This window comes from Eucyclogobius newberryi, unplaced genomic scaffold (genome assembly GCF_026437365.1).
Source record: "Eucyclogobius newberryi isolate DKJ021-1_F unplaced genomic scaffold, fEucNew1.0.hap1 SCAF_12, whole genome shotgun sequence".
Taxonomy (NCBI): Eukaryota; Metazoa; Chordata; class Actinopteri; order Gobiiformes; family Gobiidae; genus Eucyclogobius; species Eucyclogobius newberryi.
Genome location: NW_027315746.1, coordinates 31,599,452 through 31,615,303, shown reverse-complemented (window position 1 = coordinate 31,615,303; position 15,852 = coordinate 31,599,452). Strand labels below are relative to the sequence as shown.

At 41.0% G+C, this 15,852-nt stretch overlaps 1 protein-coding gene and 1 long non-coding RNA gene across 3 annotated transcripts in view; one reads left to right on the top strand and one right to left on the bottom strand.

The window, feature by feature from the left end:
• Positions 1 to 15,852, top strand: part of LOC140356743 (uncharacterized) — a 522,351-nt gene that overhangs the window by 26,622 nt on the left and 479,877 nt on the right. The window contains exon 2 of the long non-coding RNA XR_011926087.1: positions 5,312 to 5,440. This is a non-coding gene — a long non-coding RNA (uncharacterized lncRNA). The remainder of the gene's footprint in view (positions 1 to 5,311; positions 5,441 to 15,852) is intronic.
• Positions 1 to 15,852, bottom strand: part of adcy8 (adenylate cyclase 8 (brain)) — a 169,956-nt gene that overhangs the window by 133,964 nt on the left and 20,140 nt on the right. The gene's annotated exons all lie outside the window — the stretch shown is intronic.

Here is a 15,852-nt window from a genome sequence, read left to right as displayed (position 1 = left end):
GGCACTCCCTTTTCTGTGCCCTGACCGAATCATCATTTCTCCACGGCGCCTTCTGCTTATTTTTATCCATTTTAGCCTTTATAGGGGCGATGGTGTCCAGAACATTCAAAACACTAGATGTAACAGAGTTCAACAAATCATTTACATTAGAACATGAGACATTTTCAAAGTTTATCATTTCCATAAACAGTGCACCTGTGCCATCACTTATGTGTCTCCTCTGAACAACTGCAGGACCAACCGGTGGTTTGGGAGAAACAGACAGGTCAAAGAAGACACAGAAATGATCAGACAGAGCAACATCGATCACATTGACATTTGAAATATTTACCCCCTTTGTAATTATGAGATCTAGAGTGTGTCCTTTGCTGTGGGTGGGGCCTCTCACATGCTGAGTAAGACTGAAGGTTTCAAGGACAGCATCAAGCTCTTTAGCGTTTCTGTCACAAATATTATCAACATGCACATTGAAATCACCTGTAATGACCAAACCATCAAAGTCTGTGCATACGACTGAAAGCATCTCAGTAAAATCATCAATAAAACTTTGGCAGTGCTGGGGAGGCTTGTATAAAACAATGAAGAGAATGGATGGAGACCGTTTTAGCTCCATTTTAAGGGATACATACTCAAATGATGAAAACACCCCAAAAGACAACCTGCGGGTAATTATTTCATCTCTAAAGACAGCACAGACTCCACCCCCTTTTTTGTTTTCTCGTGTTTCAGATTCAAACTTAAAGTTGGGTGGAGCAGATTCTATCAGAACTACATTTCCTGTGTTTTTGTCAAGCCATGTTTCAGTTAAAAACATAAAATCAAGATTATAAGAAGAAATAAAATTATTAAGAGAGATTTGTTCCATAAGGATCTGACATTTAGCACAGCAAGTTTCAGACTAGTTTCAGTGGGACTGAGCTTTATCTTTTCACAGGGAATATGAATCACATTTCTCAGATTGGGCCTGACTCGCATTTTGTTTTTCCATCTGTGTGATGATGTGACTACAGAAATAGCACTATGGGGGGCTCTTTTTACATAGGGCCCCGGGTTGGTTTGATTTTTAATGTGACAATAAGTCGCGGCAACGCTGAGACCCAGTGCATCCTAGCTATGGGAGATACCAGGTGAAAGGCGAGGTTGGATGGGTGGTGGGGCTTTTGTAGCCAAGGAGAGTTTGGGACCAGGTGAGAGGCGAGTGGGGATAGGTGGTGGGGCTTTTGTTGGTGTAGTCGGCTTGTGCAGGGAAGAGTTGATAAGTATTGACATAGCCCTTGCTATATTGGGCGTGAGTGGAGCCATCTTAATGCCTGATTTGATCAGACTTTCAAAATGGCTGGGAAGGCCCATGGGTGAGAGTGGAGATGAGAAGGAGAATGATGAATCTTTAGTGGGAGTAGATGTTGCAGGGGGAACCCAGGGCTGGTGTGAAGGCAGGGGCGATGACAGGGATGTTGTTGGGCTTGTCACAGATGGGTCCAAGGCCTTTGAAGATTGTTCCTTTGCTGGAGGCGGTGGAGGTGAATGTGGAGCAGCTGGAGCTGAATCCTTTGCTGGTGGTGGTGGAGCAGCTGCTGATGAATCCTTTGGTGGAGGCTGAGGTTGTGGTGCTTTTGATGTTGAAACATTGGCTCGGTCTCTGGCTGATGGAGCAGGAATTCTACTCTCATTCCTCTCTTCTCTAACTATCTGCTCAGGACCCTGTCCAGGCCCAGTCCAATGCCTCAGAGCGTGGAGCAGGTTCTCTGTCAGCACCCTCACTCCACCTCTGCACCCTCACTCCACCTCTGCACCCTCACTCCACCTCTGCATAGGTGGGGGCCATTTCTCTTAAACAGGTCCTCTCGTTTCCAGAATAAATAGAAGTTCTCAATGTAGTGTAGTCCTCTCGGGGAACACTCTTTGGACAGCTATGTGTTCAGCTGAAGAAGCCGGCTAAACTTGTTTATCCTCCTGTCGATGTTTGGAAGAGGTCCACTTATGAATGTTTTGATTTCCATTTTATCAAGCACGTCGAATAACTTCAAGAAGTCTTTTTTCAAAACTTCAGTCTGTTCCCGCCGCGTGTTATAATAATCTGATGTGAAACAGAAAGTCCGCGATGACGCGGAGCCAACGCCGTAAAGTGACAAAATGTAAAATGTAGAGCCACCGCTCCAAACACCAGCATCACTGTCCCACACACAATGTTTTACAAACTAATGTCTTATTTTAAGTTATGTGACAGAAACACAAATTAATTCAAACTGTAACTGTTACAAACAGTCTGGTGACAAGTTAATTAGCCCTTTATATATTTTCTTTATATATTCTTTATGTTCAAACAGAACACTTGGACTGGTGAAGTGAAATGTTGCTGTTTTGGGCACAAACTTATGTGAAATTAAGAATAAAATGTGTTTTTTAAGGCAGAAACTCAATTTGTTATTTGTTTATTACAATGAACTATAACCTTTATTTAAAAAACAATTTAATATGCTTTTAAATGGTTTACGGATTGTACAAAAAAATTAACCGATTCATCGATTAATCAAAGAAAAAAATCGATAGATTAATCAATTGCTAAAATGATCGATAGCTGCAGCCCTACATTTAATTAAACAAAACAAAGTTCTTACTCATTTCACATGTTTCGTCAAGAAAGCATCTCTGATCATAACAGGATTATAAGTAGATGGGTAGGGCAAGTATTCCAATCATATTTCTCCAAAGAAAATTCGAAAGCGACAGGTGCTGCAATCATAATAAATAGAATTATACCCTTTGTGGTATCCATTGTTGATGCAGACCCAGTTGGGCATGTTATTATTGTTGTTGGGCAGTTTTATGGGTCTGCACTGGTCTTGTCAAATACCTACAGCCTTAACTGGGATGAAGTGTTTTTGCAACTTCAAACATGGCATCCTCTAATATTCATTTTGAGGGGGATCTACATTGTGTCTTATCTACTCTGCGCCACAGCTCTCAAAGGATGACTCCTACATCTAAATCAGCTTGAGCAGTTCACTCTTTCCTTGATACTTATCTGATGTTTGGAGGTTTCAGAAACCCAATTTCACGCAGATATATATATTTTTTTCTAATTTTCATAATCTCCCTAATTGACTGGTCTTTATTATGCGTGAGGTCTGCAAGGGGATGTGCGGCGAAATGTCATCATATTTGCAGACACGCCCCCTCACGCGTTGTCCGATCAGACCTGATTATTATGCGGATGGTTCCACGCGTAAATGAGCGGGATTTCCCAACAAGTTCAGATTTCTACTTTCGACACTGCATGAACTATGCACAGACAATAAATATTGCCAACATATTCTCCGCTGCCGCATCTCATTTCTGTGCGGGAAGAATGATCCAAGCTTTAGTCACTCCCATGTTGTTCTTTCATTGCAGTTTCCAAACGTCAGCTCTTACTACCAGCCATGGACACTTAACCTGCTGCTGCTTGCAGATAAGGAATTTACAGATTTTATGCAATCTGACATCCAACTTTTCATTAACATTAATCAAAGGTTATGGTTATGGTTAAGGTACACGTTATTGTCCCCGTAGGGATATTTTTCCTCTGCATTTTACCCATCCTTCCATGCCGCTGGGGCATCTCCTCAGGAGCAGTGGTCACTGTGCCCAAGGGGGACCCATCCCCATATGGCTTGGCTTGGTCAAAACTGGGAGGATTTTTACCTATTGTACATGTTTTGTGTTTATGGGGGAAACCGGAGCACCCAGACACAGGGAGAAAGATGCAAACTCCACACAGAAACCTGCGGCCTTCTTGCGGTGAGGCAAGAGTGCTAGATACTCTCCACCGTGTTGCATTCAGAATGAGAAACTCCAGATGGGAGTCGGTCAAGGCATATTTAAGGGGTCAAATAATTTAATTTTGTGTATCCACCTGCGCCTCTCAAATTTACATGAGGCTATTGTTGCGCTTGATGTAAAATACAGTCTTTCGCCTACCCCTGCATTATTTGAACATAGATTACAACTGCCAATTGAATACAATATTTTATCCACAAAACAAGCTGAATATCTTCGCTATAAGTCACATAGTCGGGCATATGGAGAGCTCAACAGTTACGACAGAGAATGGCTTACCAAACCATCCTAGAAATAAAAAAGGATTAGGGAATTAAATGTACTGGACATTAATAATAACACATGTTTAATGTTATCAAATGCTATACATATGACCCCTAATAAGTAAAAATTCAGGCTTGGACTCATTTTTCAATAAAATTTGAGTCCCTCAGCTTGAAGCAGATGCTATAACTTGTCTGGAAGAACCAATTTTTTATGCTGAGTTTGAAAGGGCCCTGCAGAGTATGTAGTCAGGCAAGTCCCCGGGTCCTGGCGGATACCCATCAGAATCTTATAAGAAATTTACAACTCAAATTGTTCCATTGCTGAGATCCACATTGATGAATCTTTTCAAATGCAATATTTGCCTCCAAGCGGTTATCTTTTTTGATCAAAAATATTACAAATATATATATATATATATATATATATATATCAAACTATCAGGTATTGCTATGAAGGTTAAAGCAGGAGTTTTAGGAGTGGGAGTTGCTACCTCTTTCGCTCAGCGGTTTCAAAGTGTTTTTCTAACTACTTTTTTAATCAATGGAGCATGGGCTTCAAATTTCAGGGAAATGTTATACTGGACACAGGGTCATGACAAATCACCGTCATGGGCATTGCTAGAGAAAACATCTGTGAAACATGCTACATTATGTTCCTTGCTGTGTGCCAGATTACCACTATCAAGACCTAAAGTGAGGAAAGTAAGTATTTGAACACCCTGCAATTTTGTTCTCCCACTTAGAAATTATGGAGGGGTCTGATATCTTCAAAGTAGGTGTATTTCCACTTTGAGAGACAGAGAGGAAAAATCCTTAAAGGATCCGGATTTGATTTTTATATGATTTATTTGTATGTTATTGCTGCAAATAAGTGTTTGAACACCTGACAATCAGCAAGAATTTTGGTTCTCAAAGACCTGTTATTAATTAGTAATGTTAATTAGTAGCACCTATTTGAGCTCGTTAGCTGCATAAAAACACCAGCCCATCTCCCAAATCAGTCAAACTCCTACCAACTACTACTACAACTACTACAACAACTACAACTACTTCTACTACTACAACTACTACCATGGGCAAGACCAAAGAGCAGTCAAAAGACACCAGAAACAATATTGTAGACCTCAACAAGGCTGAAAAGGGCTATGGGGAATGGGTCTCTCCTGGGGTGCTTTTCTGCACAGGGGAAAGGACAACTGCACTGTATTTAGGACAGAATGAATGAGGTATTGCGAGATTTTGGGCAACAACCTCCTTCCCTCAGTCAGAGCATTGAAGATGGGTCGTGGCTGGGTCTTCCAACATGACAATGACCCGAAGCACACAGCCAGGAGAACCAAGGAGTGACCTAACCAGTCTACAGACCTAAATCCAATAGAAAATTCTTTGGGGGGAGCGTTTCCAGATTTTTTTCTTCAGATACTTACTTTCCTCACTGTACCTCCAGTTATTTTTCAAACCCACTTGCTATCTATACGTTCAAGTTGTGGTACCAGTTCAGGGGATACTTCAAAATGTCTGAACTTTCCCTCATTGGACCTCCTCAGTGCCACTGTATGTCATCAACAGATGAGGCATTCAACATCTGGATAAACTGTGGAATAACTTCAATGTATAAACTCTATAACAACAATGGCTTCAACTGGTGTCCAAATACTGACTCTTCCATCTTGGCATCTTGGCTCAGTCTATTCTAAAGTATATATTTAAGTTAAAACTAGATACAAAGTGTGTTATAAGTGTGACCAATGAGTTGTAAGATGACCTCACTACACTCACTTAATTGTAAATGGGAGGCGGATCTGGGTAAACAGATTTCAGATGAGTCCTGGAACAAGGTTATTGAGGGAATATTTTCTTCTCCGACAAATGATGATTCAATTTAATTTAAACTGGTGCATTACCTCCACTGGTCTAAATCCAGATTAAGTAAGATCACATTTGAGGTCTTCCCCACACTCTTGGCTCGTAGACGGATGCTACTAAATTGAACGGATACCCTCTGGGTAAGGGAAGTCATATATTTCACTCTGAAACACACAAAAAAGGCTCTGGGGAACATGTCTACTTTTTTCCAAATTATGTAGGCATAACATGTTGTAAAGTTGAACTATTCTATCACTATTATTTCAATCAGGGTGTATGCATTTTTAAATCTATTTTGTATTATTTGTGTATGTATTTTTTTATGTTTTAAGCTATTATTATTATTATTAGGCTCGAGCCGAAGGACAAGAATCGTCCCAGCGAGGGAAAATTGTATCCCGGGGCTGGAAAAACACAACAATTTAGTAGTAAACAAGGACGGATATGCTAGTGAGTGGTATGAAAAATGTGTTGGATCGAACATGGCGCTAAGAAAAGCCCACGGGATTCATGGGATGAAAACATTGTCTTTGATCAAATTTGGCACATGTATTCTCCAAGTCACACTGAACATAAAAAACAATGGGGGCATGACTCTATCTCAAACCATGTGGTCGTGTTGGTACCTGTTGGTACCGTTTGTACCCCGCGGTTTCTTATTAGCTCAAGCCACGAAATGGCAAGAGCTCTTATTTTCGCCTGTTTTTTTATTATTATTATTATTATTATTCTCGGACATTCTTCCACAATTCTAGAGACATTGAAATGTAATAAAGATTCCAAAAAATGTTGCTTTTCCTTACAGTCTCCGCGCAGCACGCCTTTAAAAAAGCCTTATTTTCCTGTTTTTTTCAAGGACAAGTCACGCCTAATGGAATTGATCTACGGAACTCATATTTCACTCATACGCATACGTTTTTTATGGTCTGATTGGAAATAATTAATATCCATGTAACAAATTTACTCTATAGCGGCCCCTACCCATTGTGTGAAAAACTCAACATTGTCTGATTTGTTTGAAACTCATGGATTATATTCTCCTCAAGACGCCATAAAAAAAAAGTGCAATACAGATAGTGTATTTTTCACTATTTGGCCAGCAGAGGCGCAATGAATGCTTCACTTCTTTTATTTTGATATTTCCTCTCGTGCCGCGGTCTTAGCATTAGCATTAGCATTATAGTTAGCGTTAGCATTAGAGGCGGGTCTCTGTTGCTAGGTGACGGAGATACAGGGAGGAGGGGGTGCAGCCAGGTCACCGAGGCTCTCTCTCCCTTTCTCCCTGCTCAAGTCTGCGTTCAGCACAATCTTGTAATTTGTTAGGACAAACAAATATTTGAATCGCAAACTACGCAATCATCAACGGTGAATTAATGAGCGTCGTTTGGTATGCCTCAAAACATAGCAGAAAACATGGACAGGCGGGAAGGCGGTCGGGCGGGTGGCAAGAGCCATCATCGCCGCTAGCGTGGTTATAATTATTATGATTATTTATTTATTTTAATATTTTAAATCTGGCTAGTTACATTTTGAGGGTAGGTTATTGGAAGAGGAAAGAGGGGGGAAAACATGGGGGGGAAATATTTTTTTAATCTATCACTCCGTACAAAATGTTTACACTGTTTAGGCCTTAATAAATGTTGCCCAGAAATTCCACCCTCAAATTATAATCCCATACATATATGAAAAGTTCCTTCATAAAACTAAACTAGGCTGAGGAGTTGTCCTTCTCTCGTGTGGCTCCCAGGGGACGCTCTCTGTAAGCTGAGGGTCCCTGGAGAATTGGAAAACACTTTAAGATTCAAGTGACACTATTGGTATGACGTGAGTATGCGGCTTACAGAAGAGACTGGTAAAAACATACAGTATCCAGAACAAGCTAAGGATACTTGTATTCAATCAAAGCTTAGTAGAAAAATAACTTCATGTTAATTAGAGAAATATTCAAGATGCCAAGAGTTTTTTGATACACAGTTTGCAATTGTTTTATATAGAACATTCTTGCTGAGAGTGGAGCGTATAATAGCTGGCGTTAACTTATATAATAGGAAATGATATTGCAAAACACAATTTATGATTTTCTAAATTCAGGAGATCCATGTATGTATAATCTGTACTCATAAGCGTGACATAACTATAAGAGCTAAATTCTGCAACTATTAATCCGAATAATTGTGAAAAAGTCGTATTTTGATGGTCATCAGGACTCTAAAAAACATACAATATTCCTTTTATAACAAACACAGTAGTCTTATTAGGACTGTATTGTATATCCACCAATTACAGCTTGTGCACTCTCTCAGTCTCATGTCCTGCTCTGAAGAGGCTGACTCTGACTGCATTATTCTTGCACCGGGCTTCGCTGACAGCATTATCCTCCACTCAATAGAGCTGTGTCTTCACCCCCCTACCACCACGGCCCCCTCACACACACACACAAACACAGGGAGGGGAAGGGCCATGAGGAGGAAGAGGAACGATTAGCTGCCACTAGCTTCCCTGTTTCAAGGTCAAACGGAGCTTATACCTGGAGCACAGCTGTGGAGGCGAGATAGGGCCCTGTATGGTGCTTCGCGCAGAATTTCAAAGGCGATTGGTGCGGCTCGGCGCTCAAAAGGCCCTGGTTTTCTCTTTCAGGGTCCCAAATCAAAGAATAAAGCACAGACAATTCAACAAACCAATGAGCAAAGAGGCAGGTTCAGATTTTTAAATACACTGTGGAAAGTATACAGGAATACAGATATATTTTGTATAATAAAGTAGGGAAATTGTCCTCTGAATTATTAGGCCTGAGCCGAAGGAAGAGAATCATCCCAGCAAGGGCCTTATTATTATGGTATACGGGAGCTGAAAAAATGCAAAAATCAAGAAGTAAACAAGGACGGATATGAATACAAAGACATGCATGTGTTAGGTAAGATTGGTGACTCTAAATTGGCCCTAGTGAATGAATGTGAGCGTGAACTGTCTGTAATGTCTATGTCTCTGTGTTGGCCCTGTGACGAGTTGGCCACTGTCCAGGATGTACCCCGCCTAAGGCCCGAAGTCACTGGGATAGGCTCCAGTCACCCGCGACCCCGAAAGGGAACAAGCGGTAGAAAATGGATGGATGGATGGATGGATATGAATACAGGAGGTCGGCATATTGGATCAAATAATGGCGCTGACGAAAGTGCACTTCGTCGTACTTTTGGCATCTCCTCCTACAGTTTTAATTGAAAACCCTTTAAATTTGGCCACAAGACACAAAACCCATGAGCAATGAAATATTATAAATCTGAAGCTGATACGCCTTCGGGTATGGTCATCATGACTTTTAAACCAAATCATTTTTTTGGATTTTTTTTTTAAAAATCTACTTTTCTTAAACTCTTTTTTTAAATGTTACTGGGGCATTTGCATCATCTCTATCTGCACCATGTTACCATGGCAACAAATATTGCCATAGACTTGCAGGCATTCTGGTTTATAGGCATTTTGAGTGGGATGAAAAAAATTACTTTGACGCAGACAATTTAAATTTGGCAAGGACCAAAACCCCAGCTAAGATGCAAAGTGTTTGGCATACGAGAAACATAAACACACAAACAGAAATGCAATATTTGGGCTTCTGGCGATGAGGGCTGTAGGCTCCCAGGCCTTGATACCCACATCTAGGAAGTAAATTAGATCGATAATTAGAAGAGGGTGAGAGGGAGGGGCATGAAGTCACAAACACTGATGTGTGTGACCTGGATGCCTAAATAAGGTAGCCGCAGAAAGGGGCGTGAAAGGGGTGTGGTCCTTCTCCCAAACTTAAGATAACAAACTTATCTTCATTTCTTGCCATTCCAAACAAAAAAGCCAATGACGGCATACGTCTAGCTGCAAGGATGATGGATGATATCGTTGTAACCTGACAAACACTGCCATAGACTTACATGTGTTTTGGTTTACAGGCATGTTGAATGGGAAGAAAACATTTACTTTGTCATCAACAGTTAAAATGTGGCACTCTTATTCTCCACGTTACACTGAACATTAAAGCCAAGGGGACATAACTAGCTCGAACCGTGCGGTCGTGAAAATGTTGAATTAAGTAATATAAAGTCGGTACTGTTTGTGAGGGAGGGGTGATATAGGCGGGGGGGATTAGAAGTGTGCTCTTCACAGTGGCCTTTATCGGCGTGTGCGGCATTTAGACTGATTCATGCTTCATGCAGGGAAGGGCTGTGGTCCACTGCACCGGACCTTTTACCCTTGTTAGCTTGTGAGGCGGGCTGTTTTCCAATGGAGCTGTCAGCTTTGGTCCCGTACCGTTAGCGGTCTTGTGTTTTCCCTGTTTACTCTTGAACATCTTTTCTGGGATTATGTGGGTAAAACAGTGATTTTAAAGCAGATTTTAAGCAGCGGAGTGATTGCGGTTGTCTATCTGGTCACCCTAACAGGAAGTCAAAAAAAAAGTTACTTAATTCAACAAAAACATATCAAAACATATCAATACTAACATCCATCCATCTTCTTCCACATATCCGGGGCCGGGTCACGGGAGCAGTAGTCTAAGCTGGGACTCTCAGACTTCCAGCTCCCCAGACACTTACTCCAACCCCTCCGGGGGGGATCCCAAGGCGTTCCCAGGACCTGGATCTTCCCGGGGGCCTCTTCCCGGTGGGACATACCCGAAACACCTCCCCAGGGAGGCTCCCAGGAGGCATCCAGAACAGATGCCCGAGCCACCTCAGCTGGCTCTTTTTGACGTAGAGGAGCAGCGGCTCTACTCCACGCTCCTCCCGTGTGACTAACATGCATTTTTAAACAAATATGATTTTAATACAATCTGAATAAGGCGCAGTGCCATTTTTTTAATCTTTTAACCATGTTCTAACATTGATACCTAATTGAAAAAAATAACTCAGGTTGTATTTGGCTTCATTCACACTTATTCCATTAGTTCCTTTGGCTCTGAGCCTCATAAAAACACTTGCTTTAAAGGTAGAGATACGGAGGACTCGTGCTGTTTTTAAGTCCATAAATCATCTCCAGACTCATTCTGAGCATTTCTGTCTCAAATCACGTTCTTTAAAACTGTGTGCATGTCCGGCAAGCTAGCTTTTGTTCATTTCCCCATGGTAATTCCCTTTGTTGCCATAGATGAAGGGCTAACGCCAATCCTGATGATAGAAAGTAATAGGGTTTCAATAAATACATGATTTAAGTTCTAAAACATGAAATTCCAAAGCACGCCTTTATTGGTGGTACAGTGTGTGATTTAAGCCTGTAGCTGTTGTCTGTGTGTCATGTGATCTTACAGTGTTTACAGGAAACATCATCCAAACATCGATACCACCACAACCATCAGTCTCTCCTGTCGACTCATTCAACTGGGTCTGCTCGCTCACCTTTTGCAAACCATCACATGACTTTAACTTAAGGTTGTGGAAAATGCCTATAATGTAAAAAATAAATTAAATCAACAAAAGCAGTGCAAAAATAATGTCTTGAAAAGTTTCTGTTTCTGGAAACTGCTAATCCAGGTCCAAACCAGTATTAAACCAGGACAAAAGTATGTATGTATCAAGAAAACAAGACAACAAGGTCTAAACTATGGCTAAACCAAGTCTAAACCAGGATTGAACCTGGACTAAACCAAGAGTAAACCATGAATAACCAGAAGGATTAAACCAGTACTGAAGCAGGACTAAACCATGACTAAACCCGGAGGATTAAACCAGGACTAATCAAGACTAAAGGAGGAGTAAACCAAGATAACCAGGACTAAAGTAGGACTAAACCAAGTCTAAACCAGGTGGTCTAAACCAGGTGGTCTAAACTAGTTGGTCTAAACCAGGTGGTCTAAACCAAGACTAATCCAAGACAAAAGCAGGTGTAAGTCAAAACAACCAAGAATAAACCAGGACTAAGCCAAGACTAAACCATGACTAAACTAAGGTTAAACCAGGACTAAACTTGGATTAAACTGGTATGCAAAATACTAGGAAAAACTAGCAATAAAAACAAGAACCAGATTGAATAAACCACCACCTGACTATGTCTAAAATAGAACTAAAGCAAATCCAAAGCAGAACTAAGCCTGGTATAACCAGTTCATGTATTATTGTTGTATAATCACACAAAATCTTTATTATTTTTGTTTTATATTGTGTTCAACATGCCTGGTATTTCTTTTATTGTGCTGTCAGTGTCCTCCAGCCCCTTCTTCTTCTTCGTGTGTTCCCCTTATAAATTTGATGGTCGTGACTACCTCTTCCCTTTTAATATCTCTGTGCGGGGAAGAGGTCATTCATCCCTCGTGTCGTCCTTCATGTTTTATATGTTGTATATTGATTTAATTGTGTTATATCCCTTTTAGTTTGGGCTGGAGTTGCCTCGTGGCACATGTGAACTTATTTCGTGTTTTTCTGTTTACCAGTGAATAAACGGATAAACCGTGTCTCGTGGCCACTCGATTAATTAACACAACGTAGGAACGATCCGGTCACACTGGTCTCCATAGACTTGTTTCCACTGGGTCACTTTGGAGTGGATTGTAATGGTCTGAAGGTGAACTGTACCGGTCCATTTAAATGATCCAACACGTTCCACCATTAGAAAAACCATTCCACAGCATTCAAAAGTGAGCTGGTCTGGGAGAACAGGGCTAGCCAAAACGGGCGTATCAAATTTGAGGCAAGTTTCTTTGCCCTCTAAACGGTTGGTTCTGATTGTGACCTACCGTCGTTCACCAGACGCTGCTCTCACACACTCTCAATATTTAATGAAAGCTTCTCTTTTTACTGCATGCTTTTTGGAGCTCTTAGCACCGAACTCACTCGCTCCTCCCATCCGCTCTGCTTCCTATCTCTCCAATCTCTGTCTTTGAGTGCAAGTTAAACTATATATTTAACTGAAACATAGTAAACATGATGTGGGGTATTCTTACTCGATTCCTCTTCTCACATTTATACCAAGAGTTCTATTAAGAGCGTGTTTTTTGAAACTTCCTATAATCTGTCCTTTCCTCCTGTTTCTACTGCGTTGTAACAACAAAATTTCCCCTTGTGTGGATATTAAAGGATTATCTTATCTTATCTAACCCTAACCCTATGATTTTGTGTGATTAATAAACAAAGATATAAAAGCAATTAATCACACATTTGGTTACACAGGCTGTGCCTGGGATCAACTTAATTAAAAGAAATGCTGATATTAAGAATTAAGCTTTGATTAATTCTAGAAGATTAACCCAAGGAAACCTGACTTTAATGTCACTCTGCCAGTCAGCCACTCTCAGGTCTTACGTGTTCAAGGGAAGGCTCAGATGTGGGTCAAGGCCTCCTCCGAGCTCTTTGGGTCCTCAGAGCTCTTTGGGTCTGTAGAGCTATTTGGGTCCTCAGAGCTGTCTGTGGCGCTGATCCATGTGCAGGTTTATCGTTCGAAGAGTTTGATGAGTCCAAGGTTCGTTGACCTGTGCATTCTATGATGAAGATGTCCGCTTCAGCCATTGCTGAAGCCGAGTTTTGAAGACAATGGAGGAGCCCCCGGGGTCCATGACCCGGTGTGTCCTGGTTCAGATCAAGTTGATGGGAAGAGAGAGAAGCGCGGGCTTGGTCTGGTCTTTTATCTGACCTCGGTGGAGTGGCCTAGAGTGGGAGTGACTTTAACTCTTGGTTAAACTTATTCTCAGTTTGGACTAATTTAACTTAAACCAGCAAAAATGACATGTAACTATAGCAAAAAACTGCAACATCGTCAATGAAAACACATCATTAGGCGAGAGGTTTTATATCAGTTGTTTCGCGAGCCCGCCGACATCAAAAAGAGAGATAAAAAATAAATACAATTTTAAAAAATCTGTTTTCACAGATTTTCCGCAGTTATTTTGGCCAAAACCTCAATAAAATTCAAATTGATTCTGCACCAGCAACTCCGACACAGAGATCATTTGAGTCAGAACGGGTTCTATTGGGTCCATCCCCTCTCGACCTGAGTATCTCCGAGCCGTGTCCGGGCCGCGCCGCTGGCCGGAGCCCCGGCACGCAAGTGTCCACTCTCCCTCAATCATTCAGTTTTATTTGTTTCTTTTGTGTTTCTTCTGTTGTCTGATGTTTGTAACCATGTGTATTTCTTATTCGTTCGTGTTTGGGGTGGTGTTTTGGGTGTGTTTTGTTTGAATCTTTGTGTTGTTTGTTCCTGTTAGCCGCGAGCTAAGTTGGGAGCTATGCTAGGCTAGTTCCTTGTTCATTGTTCCTGCCCTCCCTGCGGCTTATTTTTCTGTGTTGTTCTGTATTTCTTGACCCGTGGGTTGTGTGGGGTGTGTTTTATGGTGGTTTAGTGTTAGTTTTCGCGATTTTATAGTCACTTTTGCTGAGTTCAGGCCACGGGGGCTAAGCTGTTCCAGGGGTTGAGTGCTGAATCAAATTAAATTTAAAAGAAAAGGGCAAATTAAAAAATTAAAATGAATAAAAGCAAATTAAAAAAAGAGAACATGCTGCGCTGTCTAATATGACCAGTTTTGTTGAAATAAACCTGTTTAATGAAAAGTTATCAAATAAAGAATAATCATTACTTCAGAATATTCAATTTCTTGCTTTGATAACTTAACCTTATACTTTTGACTCAAAAGTATTAGGCATGTGTTTATATAAATCTTCAATTGTGTGACATTATATTCACACTTTTTCTGCATCCTCATTGCCACAAAAATATTTCTAAGATGTATTATACAGACAGATGCAAAAAAAACAATTATGTCATGCAAAAACCATATGTCGCTTCAAAACAACTTAAATGTCTTGTTAAGTGATAAGTACTTGAATTCACATAACCCACGTTGATGGATTCATCTCTTGTCGCTGTTCAGTTCTCTGCGTTTTTCTGAGGAGCCTTTCTGCTTCTGCTGATGTTTTGATCATGTATTTTTTTTTAGAGTTACTGGATGTTTTGTGTTTATATATAAAATAAATGTATCTGGTTCATCCAGTGTAATTGCAATGCCAATATCAAATAAATAAATAATAATACATTTTTAAAATGAAAAGCAGAAAAAAAAAGAAAAATATGTCAGGTGTGTAAACTGATGACATAGACAGGGATTCCGTTTTAGAACTCAGCTCTACTTCTTATTATTTTTAACCTTTATTTTCTTTCCTCACAAACTGCAACCCACTGATGTAAAACTAAGAAATATTTACCGCAGGTTAAATCCCACCAGACCAAGTCATAATAAGACAAGAATACCTGTCATGTGCTATTTAACCTTCCTCACCGTTTTCCCTTTCTCTTCTCTCCTCACTTTCTCTCCCCTCAGTCCCGCCTCGCTCAATCCATTTTCTTCTCTTTTTCTCTTTTTTTTTTGTAAGGCCCAAAATCACAACAACAGTTGCCTCTGAGGGCCACAGGGAGAAATGAATCAACAATGTCTGTGGTGGCGATGAAGTCAGACAATGTCTGTGGTGGCGATGAAGTCAGACAATGTCTGTGGTGGCGAGGGAGTCAGACAATGTCTGTGGTGGCGAGGGACGATGTCCCAGGGTCCTCTGTCCTTAGACTCTCCTTCTCGGCCAGGAAAAACTACAAAAAAACCTCTTTGGGAAAAAAGCGTAGAAACCTGGAGGAGTTCCAGTGAAGGAGAGATCCGACTCTCACAGACGGACAGACGGACACAAGGATTTTCTCAACTCTCTCTCCCACTTACCTTATACCTCTGCACTCCCCCCTCTCTCTTCTTCCAGACAGCTCGCTCTCTCTGTCCCTCTTCTCCCTCTTTACCCTCTGTCGCCCTCTTCTTCCTCCGCCTCGCTCTCTCCAGACATAACTCACTCTCTCGCACTCTATCTCTATCTTCTCTCTCTCTCTCTCTCTCTCCCTATCTTGTCAGCTCCCCCTCACTCTCCCCTTTTATGCTCTTGTTCTGAATGCACCC